The sequence below is a fragment of the Sminthopsis crassicaudata genome, chromosome 2 (genome assembly GCF_048593235.1).
Source record: "Sminthopsis crassicaudata isolate SCR6 chromosome 2, ASM4859323v1, whole genome shotgun sequence".
Taxonomy (NCBI): domain Eukaryota; kingdom Metazoa; phylum Chordata; class Mammalia; order Dasyuromorphia; family Dasyuridae; genus Sminthopsis; species Sminthopsis crassicaudata.
The window spans coordinates 100,196,548-100,211,283 of record NC_133618.1 but is presented as its reverse complement, the minus strand read 5'-3'; positions in this window follow the sequence as shown (position 1 = coordinate 100,211,283).

Below are 14,736 nucleotides of genomic sequence, written 5' to 3'. Positions count from 1 at the left end.
GTTCCATATGAATTCTGTTGTTATTTTTTCTAGGTCATTAAAATAGTTTCTTGGGAGTCTGATTAGTATAGCACTACATAAATACATTCGTTTAGAGAGTATTGTCATCTTAATTATATTCGCTCGGCCTATCCAAGAGCACTCAATGACTTTCAAATCATTTAAATTTGAATTTATTTTTGTGGTGTTTCATAATTTTACTCATATAATTCCTGACTTTCCTTTGGTAGATATATTCCCAAATATTTTATACTATCGACAGTTATTTTGAATGGAGTTTCCCTTTGTATCACTTGCTATTGGATTGTGTTGGTAATGTATAAAACTGCTGAGGATTTATGTGGATTTATTTTGTATCCTGCAACTTTGCTATAGTTCTGAATTATTTCTAATAGCTTTTTAGCAAAGTCTTTGGGGTTCTCTAAGTATACCATCATGTCATCTGCAAAGAGCGGTAGTTTGATTTCCTCATTTCCTAATCTAATTGGTAATGTATAAAACTGCTGAGGATTTATGTGGATTTATTTTGTATCCTGCAACTTTGCTATAGTTCTGAATTATTTCTAATAGCTTTTTAGCAGAGTCTTTGGGGTTCTCTAAGTATACCATCATGTCATCTGCAAAGAGCGGTAGTTTGATTTCCTCATTTCCTAATCTAATTCCTTGAATCACTTTCTTGGCTCTTATTGCTGAGGCTAGCATTTATAGTACTACATTGAATAGTAATGGTGATAAGTGGGCAACATTGTTTCACTCCTGATCTTAAAGGGAAAGGTATCACCATTACATATGATGTTTACTGACAATTTTAAATATATGATCCTTATTATTTTAAGGAATCATCCATTTATTCCTATACTCTCAAGTGTTTTTAGTAGGAATGGATGTTGGATTTTATCAAATGTTTTTTCTGCTTTTATTGAGATGATCATATGTTTTTTATTAATTTGATTATTAATATGGTCAATTATACTAATAGTTTTTTTTTTTTTAATATTAAACCAGCCTTGCATTCCTGGTATAAATCCTACTTGATCATAGTGTATTATCCTCGGGATGATTTTCTGAAGTATTTTTGCTAATATCTTATTTAAGATTTTAGCATCAATATTCATTAAGGAGATTGGTCTATAGTTTTCTTTCTCAGTTTTCAATCTACCTGGTTTAGATATCAGTACCATGTCAGTGTCATAAAAGGAATTTGATAGAACTCCTTCAATCCCTATATTTTCAAATAGTTTATATAGCATTGGAGTTAGTTGTTCTTTAAATGTTTGGTAGAATTCACATGTAAATCCATCTGTTCTTGGGGATTTTTTTCTTGGAGAGTTGATCCCCCTTTTCATTTTTAAGACTAACAATTTGCTATTTTGGGGTGGAGCCAAGATCAAGGAGAAGATACACACTACTCTGTGAACGTCCTTACTCCCTCACAACCAATTAGATAAATCAGCCTCAGAAATAGTGCTGGACTGATAAATACCACAAGGACTGGAAGCAATACTTACCAGCTGAAGAGAATTTGGAGTTTCAACAGAAAAGGTCAGTTCCCAGGGGAGGAAGAAGAGAGGCTAGCACAGACGGCTGGGTGCTAGCACACTGCAGTGATCGCACTGGGAAGGGCTCTGGGATCAGAGAAGCCACTGAGATAAAGAAATCTGGCACAGGCTGTTAGCTCTTCTCTGCTTATAATACAGCAGTTCAGAAGATAAATCTAAACCACTTTAAAAATTCAAAGATAGATTAAATCTTCCCGGATCCTGGGGGTGACTCAGCAGACCTCTGCACAGTGGGTGTGGCCCCTAGCTCTCACCTGTGACTAGTTAAGAGATTGAGCAGTGGGTTGATAAGGCCCAAGGATGATGGTATACTTAGAGAACCCCAAAGACTCTGCTAAAAAGCTATTAGAAATAATTCAGAATTTCAGCAAAGTGGCAGGATACAAAATAAATCCACATAAATCCTCAGCATTTCTATATATCACTAACAAAATGCAACAGCAAGAGATACAAAGAGAAATTCCATTCCAAACAAATGTTGAGAGTATAAAGTATTTGGGAATCCATCTACCAAAGAAAAGTCAGGAATTATATTGTTAGGATTACTAGGTGAGAACTCAGGTTGTCTGGACAATTACAAGGTGAGAACGCAGGCTGTCTTGACAGTTCTCTGGCTCAGACCTGTAAAGGGAGTTTACACCTTAGAAATCCTAGAAGGAGCAAGCTCATTGGTTGAAGTGGTTCTCCCCAGAAGCCCTTGCATTATCCCATGCCCATTCTCTGGGAGGATAAAAGAGGCAACATTGGGCCTGGAGAGCAGTCTGCCTGGGGAAAGACAGACACTGGAGGAGATTCAGAGCCAGGATTCAGGAGAAGTCTCTGCATTACATCAGGCCTGATGGGGCTCTCTGCATGAAGGGAGTCACTTCTCTGGACAAGAGTTAACAGCAACTGCCTGGAGACAACGGTTCGTTACAGGAAGAAGAATCTGTCTGAGAGATTTGAGTAGACACAGCAGATCTCTTCCCAGAGAGTGATCCGGCAGCTTCTGGAGACGACAGCTCGCTACAAAAAATTACAAAACACTTGCCACAAAAATAAAGTCATATTTAAATAATTGGAAAGACATTCAGTGCTCTTGGATATGCTGAGCAAATATAATAAAGATGACAATACTCCCAAAACTAATCTATTTATTTATTGCTATACCAATCAGACTCCCAAGAAACTATTTCAATGACCTAGAAAAAAAATAACAACAAAATTCATATGGAAGAATAAAAGGTCGAGAATTGCAAGGGAACTAATGAAAAAAAAACTCAGAGGAAGGTGGTCTAAGTGTACCTGATCTAAAGCTATATTATATAGCAGCAGTCACCAAGACCATTTGGTATTGGCTAAGAAATAGACCGGTAGATCAGTGGAACAGATTAGATAGAAAGGACAAAAAATGGTACATCTATAGCAATCTAATCTTTGACAAACCCAAAGATACCAACATTAGGGATAAAAATTCATTATTTGGAAAAAAAATGTTCAAAAATTGGAAATTAATATGGCAGAAATTAGATATGGATCCACACTTAACACCATATACCAAGATAAGATCAAAATGGGTCCATGATTTAGGCATAAAGAGTGAGTTAATAAATAGATTAGAGTAACAGAGGATAGTCTACCTCTCAGACTTGTGGAGGATGAAGGAATTTATGACCAGAGGAGAACTAGAGATCATTATTGATCACAAAATAGAAGATTTTGATTACATCAAACTAAAATGTTTCTGTACAAACAATACTAATGCAAACAAGATTAGAAGGGAAGTAACAAATTGGGAAAATATTTTTACAGTTGAAGGTTCTGATAAAGGTCTCATTTCCAGAATCTATAGAGAACTGACCCTAATTTATAAGAAACCGAACCATTCTCCAATTGATAAATGGTCAAAGGATATGAACAGACAATTCTCAGATGAAGAAATGGAAACTATATCCACTCATATGAAAGAGTGTTCCAAATCACTACTGATCAGAGAAATGCAAATTAAAACAACTCTGAGATACCACTACACACCTGTCAGATTGGCTAAGATGACAGGAACAAATAACGATGAATGTTGGAGGGGATGTGGGAAAACTGGGACACTAATACATTGTTGGTGGAGTTGTGAAAGAATTCAGCCATTCTGGAGAGCAATTTGGAACTATGCCCAAAAAGTTATCAAACTGTGCATACCCTTTGACCCAGCAGTACTACTATTGGGCTTATATCCCAAAGAAATACTAAAGAGCGGAAAGAGACATATATGTACCAAAATGTTTGTGGCTTCTCTTTTTGTTGTAGCTAGAAAGTGGAAGATGAATGGATTTCCATCAGTTGGAGAATGGTTGGGTAAATTATGGTACATGAAGGTTATGGAATATTATTGCTCTGTAAGAAATGACCAGCAGGAGGAATACAGAGAGGCTTGGAGAGACTTACATCAACTGATGCTGAGTGAAATGAGCAGAACCAGAAGATCACTATACATTTCAACAACAACACTGTATGAGGATGTATTCTGATGGAAGTGGAAATCTTCTACATAAAGAAGATCCAACTCACTTCCAGTTGATCAATGATGGACAGAGGTAGCTACACCCAGAGAAGAAACAATGGGAAGTGAATGTAAATTGTTAGCACTAATATCTGTCTGCCCAGGTTACATGTACCTTCGGAATCTAATACTTATTGTGCAATAAGAAAATGGTATTTACACACATGTATTGTATCTAGGTTACATTGTAACACATGTAAAATGTATGGGACTGCCTGTCATCGGGGGGAGGCAGTAGAGGGAGGGGGAGATAATTTGGAAAAATGAATACAAGAGATAATATTATAAAAAATATATAATAAATTTAAAAAAAAGACTAACAATTTGATTTTCCTCTTTCCTTTTTCTGATCAGATTTACCAAAGGTTTATCTATTATATTGGCTTTTTCATAAAACCAACTCTTAGTTTTATTTATTAATTCAATATTTTTTTTTACTTTCAATATTATTGGTTTCTCCTTATTGATTTGGTTGGGGATGTAATTTGGTCTTTTTCTAGCATATACCATATATCATTATGGATCACAAAATAAAGTTTGATTACATCAAATTAAAAAGCCTTTGTACAAACAAAACTAATGCAACAATATTAGAAATATGGCAACAAACTGGAAAAACATTTTTACATTTAAATGTTCTGATAAATCAGTCCTCATTTTCAAAATATATAGATTAATTATATATAGAGAACTGATTTTAATTTATAAGAAATCAAGCCGTTCTCCAATTGATAAATGGTCAAAGGATATTAACAGGCAATTTTCAGATGATGAAATTAAAACTATTTACATTCATATAAAAGAGTGTTCCAAATCACTATTGATCAGAGATATGCAAATTAAAACAACTTTGAGTTGTTTTACACACCGGTCAGATTTTGAGAGATTTTGAGTTGCTACACACCGGTCAGATTGGTTAAGATGACAGGAAAAATAATGATGGATGTTGAAGGGGATGTGGGAAAATTAGGACACTGATGCATTATTGTTATCCACATTGGTGGAGTTGTGAACGAATCCAACCATTCTGCAGAGCAATTTGGAATTATGTCCAAAAAGTTATCAAACTGTGCATACCCTTTGATCCAACAGTGCTACTACTGGGCTTACATCCCAAAGAAATACTAAAAAGGGAAAGGGACCTGTATGTGCCAAAATATTTGTGGCAGCCCTTTTTGTACTGGCTAGAAACTGGAAAATAAATAGATGCCCATCAATTGGAGAATGGTTGGGTAAATTGTGGTATATAAATGTTATGGAATATTATTGTTCTGTAAGAAATTACCAGTAGGATGAATGCAGAGAGGCTTGGAGAGACTTACATGAACTGATGTTGAATGAAATGAGCAGAACCAGGAGAGCATTATACACTTCAACAACAGTGCTATATGAGGATATTTTCTGATGGAAGTGCATATCTTCAACAAAGAGAAGATCTAATTCATTTCTAATTATCAATGATGGACAGAATCAGCTATATGCAGAAAAGGAACACTGGGAAATGTGTGTAAACTGTCTGCAGTTTTGTTTTTCTTCCCAGGTTAGTTTTAACTTCTGAATCCAATTTTTCCTGTACAACAAGAAATTCAGTTATGCACACATATTTTGTATCTAGGATATAGTATAACATTTTTATCATGTATTAGACTTCCTGCCATCTAGGGGAAGGGCTAGAGGGAAGGAAGATAAAAATCAGAACTGATTTGAATGCAAGGGATGATGTTATAAAAAAATTACCCATGCATATGTACTGTCAAAAAAAAAGTTCTAATTATGAACTAAAGAAAGGAACAAAAGTCTGTCATTTGGGATGGATTCCATGATAAAAACAGATAAAAAAAAATAAAACATTTCAGAATCTTAAAAAAAAAGAAAAGAAACAAATGGATTCATCTGTTTCATTAAATGTCCATCTTCTTCCATGGAAGAAAATTCTTAGCTTAGCTGTGTAGTTTATTCTTGGCTGCATTCCGAGTTTTGCCTTTCGGAATATCTGATTCTAGGCTCTTTGATTCTTTAATATGGAGGCAGCCAGATATTGAGTGACCCTTACTGTGACACCTTGGTATTTGAATTGTTTTTTTCCTGGCTGTTTATAGTATTTTTTCCTTATTCTGAAAGTTCTTTTTTTATTAATAATTTTTTATTTTATATATATATATATTTTTTTATAATATTATCCTTGTATTCATTTTTCCAAATTATCCCCCCCTCCCTCTGTTCCCTCCCCCTGATGACAGGCAATCCCACACATTTTACATGTGTTACAATATAACCTAGATACAATACATATGTGTAAATACCATTTTCTTGTTGCACAATAAGCATTAGATTCTGAAGGTACATGTAACCTGGGCAGACAGATATTAGTGCTAACAATTTACATTCACTTCCCAGTGTTTCTTCTCTGGGTGTAGCTACCTCTGAAAGTTCTGAAACTTGGCCACGATATTCATTGGACTTTTTATTTTAGGGTGTTTTTCAGAAAGCATTCTATGAATTCTTTCAATGCCTATTTTACCTTCTGGTTCTACTACAACTGGACAGTTCTTTTTTATCATTTCCTGTAAAAGAATATCTAGGCTCTTTTTTTATCATAATTTTTGGGAAATCTAATAATCCTCAGATTATCTCTCCTAGATCTATTTTCCAGATCTGTTGTTTTTCCAAGTAGATATTTAATGTTTTTTTTTCTAATTTTTCATTTTTTTGGTTTTGCTTAACTGATTCTTGATGTGTCAATGAGTCATTCATTTCTATTTTTTCAGTTCTGATTTTAATGAGTTATTTTCTTTATTAGCTTTTTAAAATTCTTTTTGTATATATCCAATTGAGTTTTTAAATGAGTTGTTTTGCTCTATGGAAATTTTTTTTTTTCCATTTCACTAAATGTTTTTTTTTTTTTTTTTTTTTTTTTTTTTTTTTTTCTTTACTGAGTTGTTTTTTTTCTCCAATTCTCAAATCCTACTTTCCTGGATTTCTTTACCTTTTCCAATTCACACATCTGTTTCCTGCACTTCCTGGGAGTTTTTTCCAATTCACAATTCAGAAAATTGTTACTCTCTTGCATAGCTTCTCTTTCCTTTCTCCATTTTTGCTTCTGACTCTCTTTTAAGGTTTTTAATAGTCTCTTTTAGGAGAGCCTTTTCTGTTGGGGACAATAATTGTCTTGAGACTGTCTGCTATTAGACTCCTCAGGGTTGAAAAGCCTGCTCTCTTTCTGTATAGGAGCTATCGCTGGTCCTTTTGAATTTTTTACTCTTTTTTTTTAAAGCATGTAGGTTTGCCTTCAAGGCAAGAGGTTACCAGCTTCCTCTGCAGAGCTGTGATAGGTGTATGGATGTAGCTGTCCTGCTAAAGGGTTGAAAAGAGCTGCAGGGTAAGTGGATGCTCTGGGAAAAAGTTCACCACTGGAAGTGACTAAGCTCTGGGTTGAGCTGTGGAAGTGCCTGTGAAGAACTCTGCTTTGTGGATTAGCGACTGCCCTGAGGCTAGAGGCTGAGCAGCTAAAGTGTCACTATTTCCAGCCAAATCCTGCTGTGGGACTGTGGGTATTAGTGGTTGCCAGTGAATAGTCCCACAAGGCATCAGAAGTGGCTCTGCCCAGGAATGCACAATTGTGCCGCAGAAGTTCTATTGCCTTAGGCCCAGCTCCACACTGTGCAGATTAGAGGCTGCCCTAGTTTGCACCCCCATGCCGTGCAGATTAGTGACTGAGCCCCTAGAGCCCCGGCCTGTGCTGCAGATTTCTACTGCACAACTGTGCTGTGATCTGTACTGAATCACTTCCAGTTTTGAGTAGGTATAGCCAGATCTTGTTAGGTTCTGGCATTTTTAGCATATCCTCTACCTTTGGCTTTAATTTCTCTGCTGGGCTACTGCTTTGTAATCAAGGCAGAGAAGTCAGCCTATGGCAGAGTTGTTTCTATAACTTTTCTAGCCACAGAGGCTACCCCTGCTCCTAGTCTGCTGCAGACACTAGTATCTCCTATCTCCCTGCTTCCACTGATCTGCTCCGGCGCCTCAGGACAAATCTGTTCTGGTAATCTTCCAGATTATCTTTGGCTGGTAAGTTTTTATACTTCTAATCTTCGAGGATTTTACCAGTCAAGCACTATTTTTGAGGCTGAATTTAATAATTGGTCATGAGGGTATAAGAGGAGCTTAGAAAGTCGCATGTACCTTCTCTGCAATCTTGGCTCCACCCCTTCTGAAATTGTGTATCTTTCAAGATGTTTTCCTAATGACTTAATTATACTGACTACCAAATGATTGCTTCAGATATTAGTTTTATAATTTTATAACTATTTTTTTTATGAACAAGTTGTACTCCTCCAATGGTAGGTAACTTCTATCAGAGCTGGAATTATGTCTTTTCTGTCATTGCTTCCCCCGTGTCTTGTACTTATAAATTGCTTAATAAATTATTGTTTGTGGGCATGTAATCTAAGTAAGAAATACAGAATTCAGGGCTCAATAGAATAGATACTAAATCAGTATAGCTCCAGAATTGATTATGAAATGAAGAATAAGTCCTTAGGAATGTCAAAAATTTGTAAATGGCAATTCAATAAGAGAGAAAACTTATAAAACTTCCTCAGGATATTTTGATTATGTGTAATTTTCAATTATAATAGTCTTTCATTATAGTAAATTAAATCCAAATTAGCTCTGTGTAGAAAATTTGACAAATATTTAATCTAATTTCTCTCTTTGCTCAATTCCATAATTCTGAGCATTTATTTGGGTGATGCATGTCTCTATGCTTATACAAAGTCAATAATTGCCATCTATCATAAATATTCCAAAGTGATCCCATGGTTGTGAGGATGCATAAGAATAAGAATATATGAAACACATAATATACCTCATTTTACTTATTTATCTTCTGGACTTGAGAGATTTTCAAGATAAAGAAGTAAGGTCATTGAGTCTGGAACAGAGTGATAAACAACTTTCAAAGTGCTTTCTTCTTGGATCGTATTTTGATATGCCAGGTGTAAGACATTCAGAATTTCACATGACATTGATGGATTGCCTTCATGGGCCCATATTTACATAGGAACAGCAATGCATTTTGACAAGGTACAATTCAATTAAAGAGAAGAGTCTAGGTCATCAATACCTATTTAGAGTTTTTGTGAATGCTTGTTTTTTCTACCAAAATAAGATGTTTAAAAATGACAATTGTTTGAATTGTTGTGGCTACATTCCCCAGCTTAAATCTATTAGGAAACAGGATAAGCATAAAGTCTAAGGTATTGCATTAAGAATAAAGAAAAAATTAAGAAAATACATGAATCCAGTATGTGGAAAACTTTTCTAAAATGAATTCAAGTTAAAATGCACAGATTCAAATTTAAGAGTGTTAGTTGACTATAGGTTCAGCATGAGTTTGCTGAAAGACCGAATTCTCATGATAATAATGGGGACTTATGTGTTAATGGAATCACAGTATAGAACAGCACAATCATGCCCAGCACTATTGTAGGCACTTGGGATAAAATGATAAACATGAATGAATCTCTTCTATTAAAGTATTTACATTACAGATTGGCCAGACAATGTGTACATATGATGTCATTTACTAAAATGACATAAGGTTAGATTTTGTGTGTGTGTGTGTGTGTGTGTGTGTGTGTGTGTGTGTGTGTGTATCTGTGCACTCTGCTTTGGAACAAGAAGGCTATGAAGAAACAATTTCTGAAAGAGGTAGAAAGGTAGTTATAATTCTAAGATATGGAAGAAAGAAGGGACTAAATTCCATGCATGGAAATACCAAAGTCATTTAAAAGGGCAGATGAAATACTAAATATGACAACTTCTAAGATGTCCAATATTTGAAACAATAAAAGAACATTAGATTGAAGTTTATACATAAGTTCAAAAACAAGTTATTTTGTTTATAATCATTGGTCTCACCTTTCCTGTCAGAGCTTTAATGTCCTACGTATAAAATTAGATGGATTGGAGGTATAATCTCTAAGGTCTCTTACATCTTGAAATCTTCATTTACATAAAATATCAGCTTGCTTAGAAAACATTTCTCCTTATAGAAGATGATGGTTATATGAATTCAAGAATCATGGTATATTGTAAGAAATGAATACAATAGTGTACCAGAAGAGTTCTATAACTGTTTCTGGTGAAGAGAAGAAACACTGGGAAGTGAATGTAAATTGTTAGCACTAATATCTGTCTGCCCAGGTTGCATGTACCTTCGGATTCTAATGTTTATTGTGCAACAAGAAAATGATATTCACACACATGTATTGTACCTAGACTATATTGTAACACATGTAAAATGTATGGGATTGCCTGTCATCGGGGGGAGGGAATAGAGGGAGGGGGGGTAATTTGGAAAAATGAATACAAAAAAAAAAAAAAAAACTGTTTCTGGTGAATGCTCGCATATATCCCAGGAGGTTTTCATTTCTTTGTTTGTCTGTCTGTTTATCTGTATATTTATTTTATTGCCTGCATTGCTGTAGGTGAATATATATATAACTTCCAAAGAAGCCAGAGTCAACTTGAACATAGTCACATTAAGTAGACACTACTGATTCCTTTACTGTATCCAATAAATGATATGCTCTCAAAGAAAAATGTGGTTCTTCATCTGTGAGACCATGTACCCCTCAAGAAATTAGAAAGTTTGACCTGTTCATTTCTTTTTCTGTTCAAGTTGCAGTGATTTGAGTCTCTGACTTTGGTTCAAAAAAGAAGGCAGACCTGAATCAAAGCCAGAATCCAGGATGGGTGTGGTTGCTAATTCTGCACAGATGGTGCTCTTTGGAACCTTTCAGAAACCTTTTTAATGGGAGTACCCTTTAATCATGACACATATTAAAATGAAGTAGGGGGATCAATGCAGATATAATATGTGCTTGTTCTATGCCCCTTAAACTTCTCCACAAAATAAAATAACATAGTGTGTGTAAAGGAAGAACTATGATTAAAGATATTGGGTAAAATGTTTGTATTTTGCTTTTGCTATATTGTTGAAGTATATATGCCTTTATAAAAATAACCTGATATTAAGTGGTTAAATGAAACTGGGCTGCAACTCATTGGACCCCCTAACAAATAGAGAGGAAATAACTGGTGATATATTAATGACAGAGAAAAATAATAATGTACAAATTATTAATTTATTATAATAATATTAATTTATATTATATTTATTATAATAATATTAATTTATATCTAGCATTTAATGGATGTCACAACAATGTATCTACCTATATTCCTTTCTTTTTTTTCTTTATAAAGCTTTGTTTACTTTTAAAACACATGCATAGATAATCTTTCCCACTGACTCTTGCAAAACCTTATGCTTCAGATTTCTTCTCCTTCCCTTCCCCTTACCCACTCCCATAAACATCAAGCAATCTAATATATGCTAAACATGTACAATTGTTCTATACATATGTCCAAAATTATCATGCTGCACAACAAAAATCAGATCAAAAATGGAAAAAAAGAAAAAAAAAAAAGAAAAGAAAATGCAAGAAAGCAACAACAAAAACATGAATGATCCACATTCAGTTCCCATAGTCCTCTCTCTGGGTACAGATGGCTTTCTCCCTCACGAGACCTTTGGAATTGGCATGAATCACCTTGATGCTGAAAAGAGCCACATACATCAGAACTAATCATCACAGAATGTTGTTATTGCTATTTCCAATGTTCTCTTGTTTTTACTTACTTCATTTAATATCAATTTATTTAAGTCTCTCTGGGCCTTTCTGAAATCATTCTGCTAATCAATCCTTATAGAATATTCCATAAAATTCATACACTATAATTTACTTAGCCATTCTCCAACTGATGGCCATCCACTGAATTTCCAGTTACTTGCCAACACAAAAAGGGCTGCTATAAACATTTCTGTATATGTAGGTTATTTTTTATAATCTCTTTGGAATACAGGTCTAGTAAAGACACTACTTGGTCAAAATATAAGCACAGTTTGATAGCCCTTTGAGTATAGTTCTATATTGCTCTCCAGAATGGTTGGATCAGTTCACAACTTTACCAATGATGTATTAGTGTTGGTCCCAGTTTTCCCACGTGTTTCTCCTTGGCAAAGAAAATAGAAATACCTCCCCTACCACTTACCTCTTCTGTTCCTTTGGAATGATAGAGCTTTTCAGAATCATCCTCTAGTCAGGGGTTCTTTTCTATGTCACCCTCTCGCTTTGCTTTAAGATATCTAGCCCACCATGCTTTTTATTTATACTTTTATATTTTATGATGATATTTGAGACCACAACTTTTATTGCTTACTTATATTTATTTTTTTCTGATTTGTTGGCTGTCTCTTTTATTATTCTTCCAATATTATTACATTATACACAGTTATATCCCCCTTATCATTTCTCTTCTCTGTTCTTTTACTTTGAAGTTATTTTAATTAAAAACACAAAACTTCAGGCAAAATCATTTTTATAAACCGATATTAGATGAACTCGGCATCAGACCCACCATTATTTTATTTGAATCTATGGTTTATACATTCAAAACTATATTTTGTGATAGCAATATCATTGTGTCTGTCTTCCTTCCCCAATCTCCCTTTTTCTGTTATGGCATTATGTCCAATCAATTTCAGTGATGTGAAATAATCACTTGATGCCATCCAACTCTAAAGAGCATTATTCCTTATATGGAAAGTATCTGCTTCTTTCTCTAAGGCCATGGTTCTCTTCCAATGTAGTATTATCTTTAATATGGAACTGTAAATATTTAGTATTTCCTCCTTTATTCTCTATGCTATATTTGACCTTCCTCCTGATGCTATCCATAAAGGAATATATCTGTTTCTCCAGATTATTTGAGCTTCTTTTTCTCAGAGAATGAAGTTTCCCTCTAAAAAGTGGGAAGAAATGTTTCAAAATAAAATCAAGCTGGAAATTGCAGATGTATTCCTCAATTAATCCTAACTCATTTTGAACAAGGGAGATTAATTTGTAAACCTAGGAAAGCCACTTGTCCCTGGCTCTATACAAGTCATTTTCACTTCCCCATGATCACTATATTTTCTGAAAGTGAGATCCTCATCCCCCCCCCCCATTCTTTTCAATAGATCACTAGGCTCTTTCTTCTTTCATGGCAATTTTTCTACTGTAAAAGATTCTGGTGAAGTGGGTTAAACAGATTTTCTCATTTCTTTTTTCTGCTTTTTAAATTGAAGTATAAAGAAACTAAATGACATTCCAAGGAGTATATGGTAAGCATTGTGCCCACATATATCATAATGTTATTACTAATCTATCTTTATAGAATATACTACTTCATATGTGTATGACATGTCAAAATTAAACTTATGAGTTGTTTAAATTTTGTCATTAACTTTTATTGAACTTTTAAACACATAACAATACAATTCTGAAAAAAATATTATTCTTTTCTCCTCCCCAGGATTATTGTCAGGATTTTATAAATATATTGTAGCCTCTGCATGTGATATGTATCAAGAGGCTAATCCACCACAAAGGATCACAGTACATATCTAATTCCACTGAGGGGCTTCAGCCCAATAGATCAAAAGTTTACTTTGCTTAATCCTAATATATATAAAATAGTCAAAAACTCTAGTCTGGAGGAAGGATTACACTGTTTTGATTAAACCTTCCCGGTATAATTTATAAAAGAATGTGGATGAGAATCATAGATGATATAAAAGTCTGAATGGGTGGTGATCAGTTCTGAAGGAGGTGTTTCTACCTCTTACCCTGATTTTTACAAGTCCATTGAATTGCTTGAATTATTTAAATCCCAACCTACAAAGTCAATGTTTGTTTATGACAGTGGTTATGGGTGGAAATTGAGAGAAAAATATTGCAAGAATGAAAAAAAAAAGCAGTTATGACTTTTAATCTGCTGTGGAAGAGGGAATACTGACCTTAATATGACCACAGTTCCCTTCAGGTAAGAGATGTATACAGTTACATTAAGGATTTGACCATTCAAATAAAGAAAATCAAAAACCACTCTCTAATGAACCACAGTTAACTCAACAAATCAGAAATAAAATACTTTTGTTTGAGTTTTTCAATAGTGAAATTCAAATTATTTAATTCAGTTTATAATGTGAGAAGCATATCTCTTGGCCCCAGAGATACAGCAAGCAAACATTTTTTTTTTTTAAATAGTTCCTACTTTTAAAGATTTTTCATTCTTTTCTGAATTTCAATTAAACAGATAGTGAACATATTTTTAATCATAATCTAGAGTGATTATAGATTAGCACTAAAAAAATTTACATTAAGTGTCCTGGAATATGCAGGCTTAATACTCACAAGGAAAAAAAATTAATCGTTAAAATGAATCAAAGAAAATAAAATTCAACTTGATAATTGTCCCTGATGTTTTCTAAGCATGAGAAGTGCAATGTCCTTAAAAGAAAAAAAAGGTGGAAAAGTTAAGAGATGTCCAAGTTTGGAAAGACAGGCAATGATTCATTAGGCTATTAGGCTCACATCTGAAAGTAGGCTGGGACCCATTTGCCTTTGGATACTATGATTTGAGAGTGATTTGGAGAGAAATAATTGCTTAGTTCTCCTTGGGAGACCACACACTGAAGCTTCAGTTTGTCACATTTTTATTCGATTATATAATAAAGTACATAGAATTAGA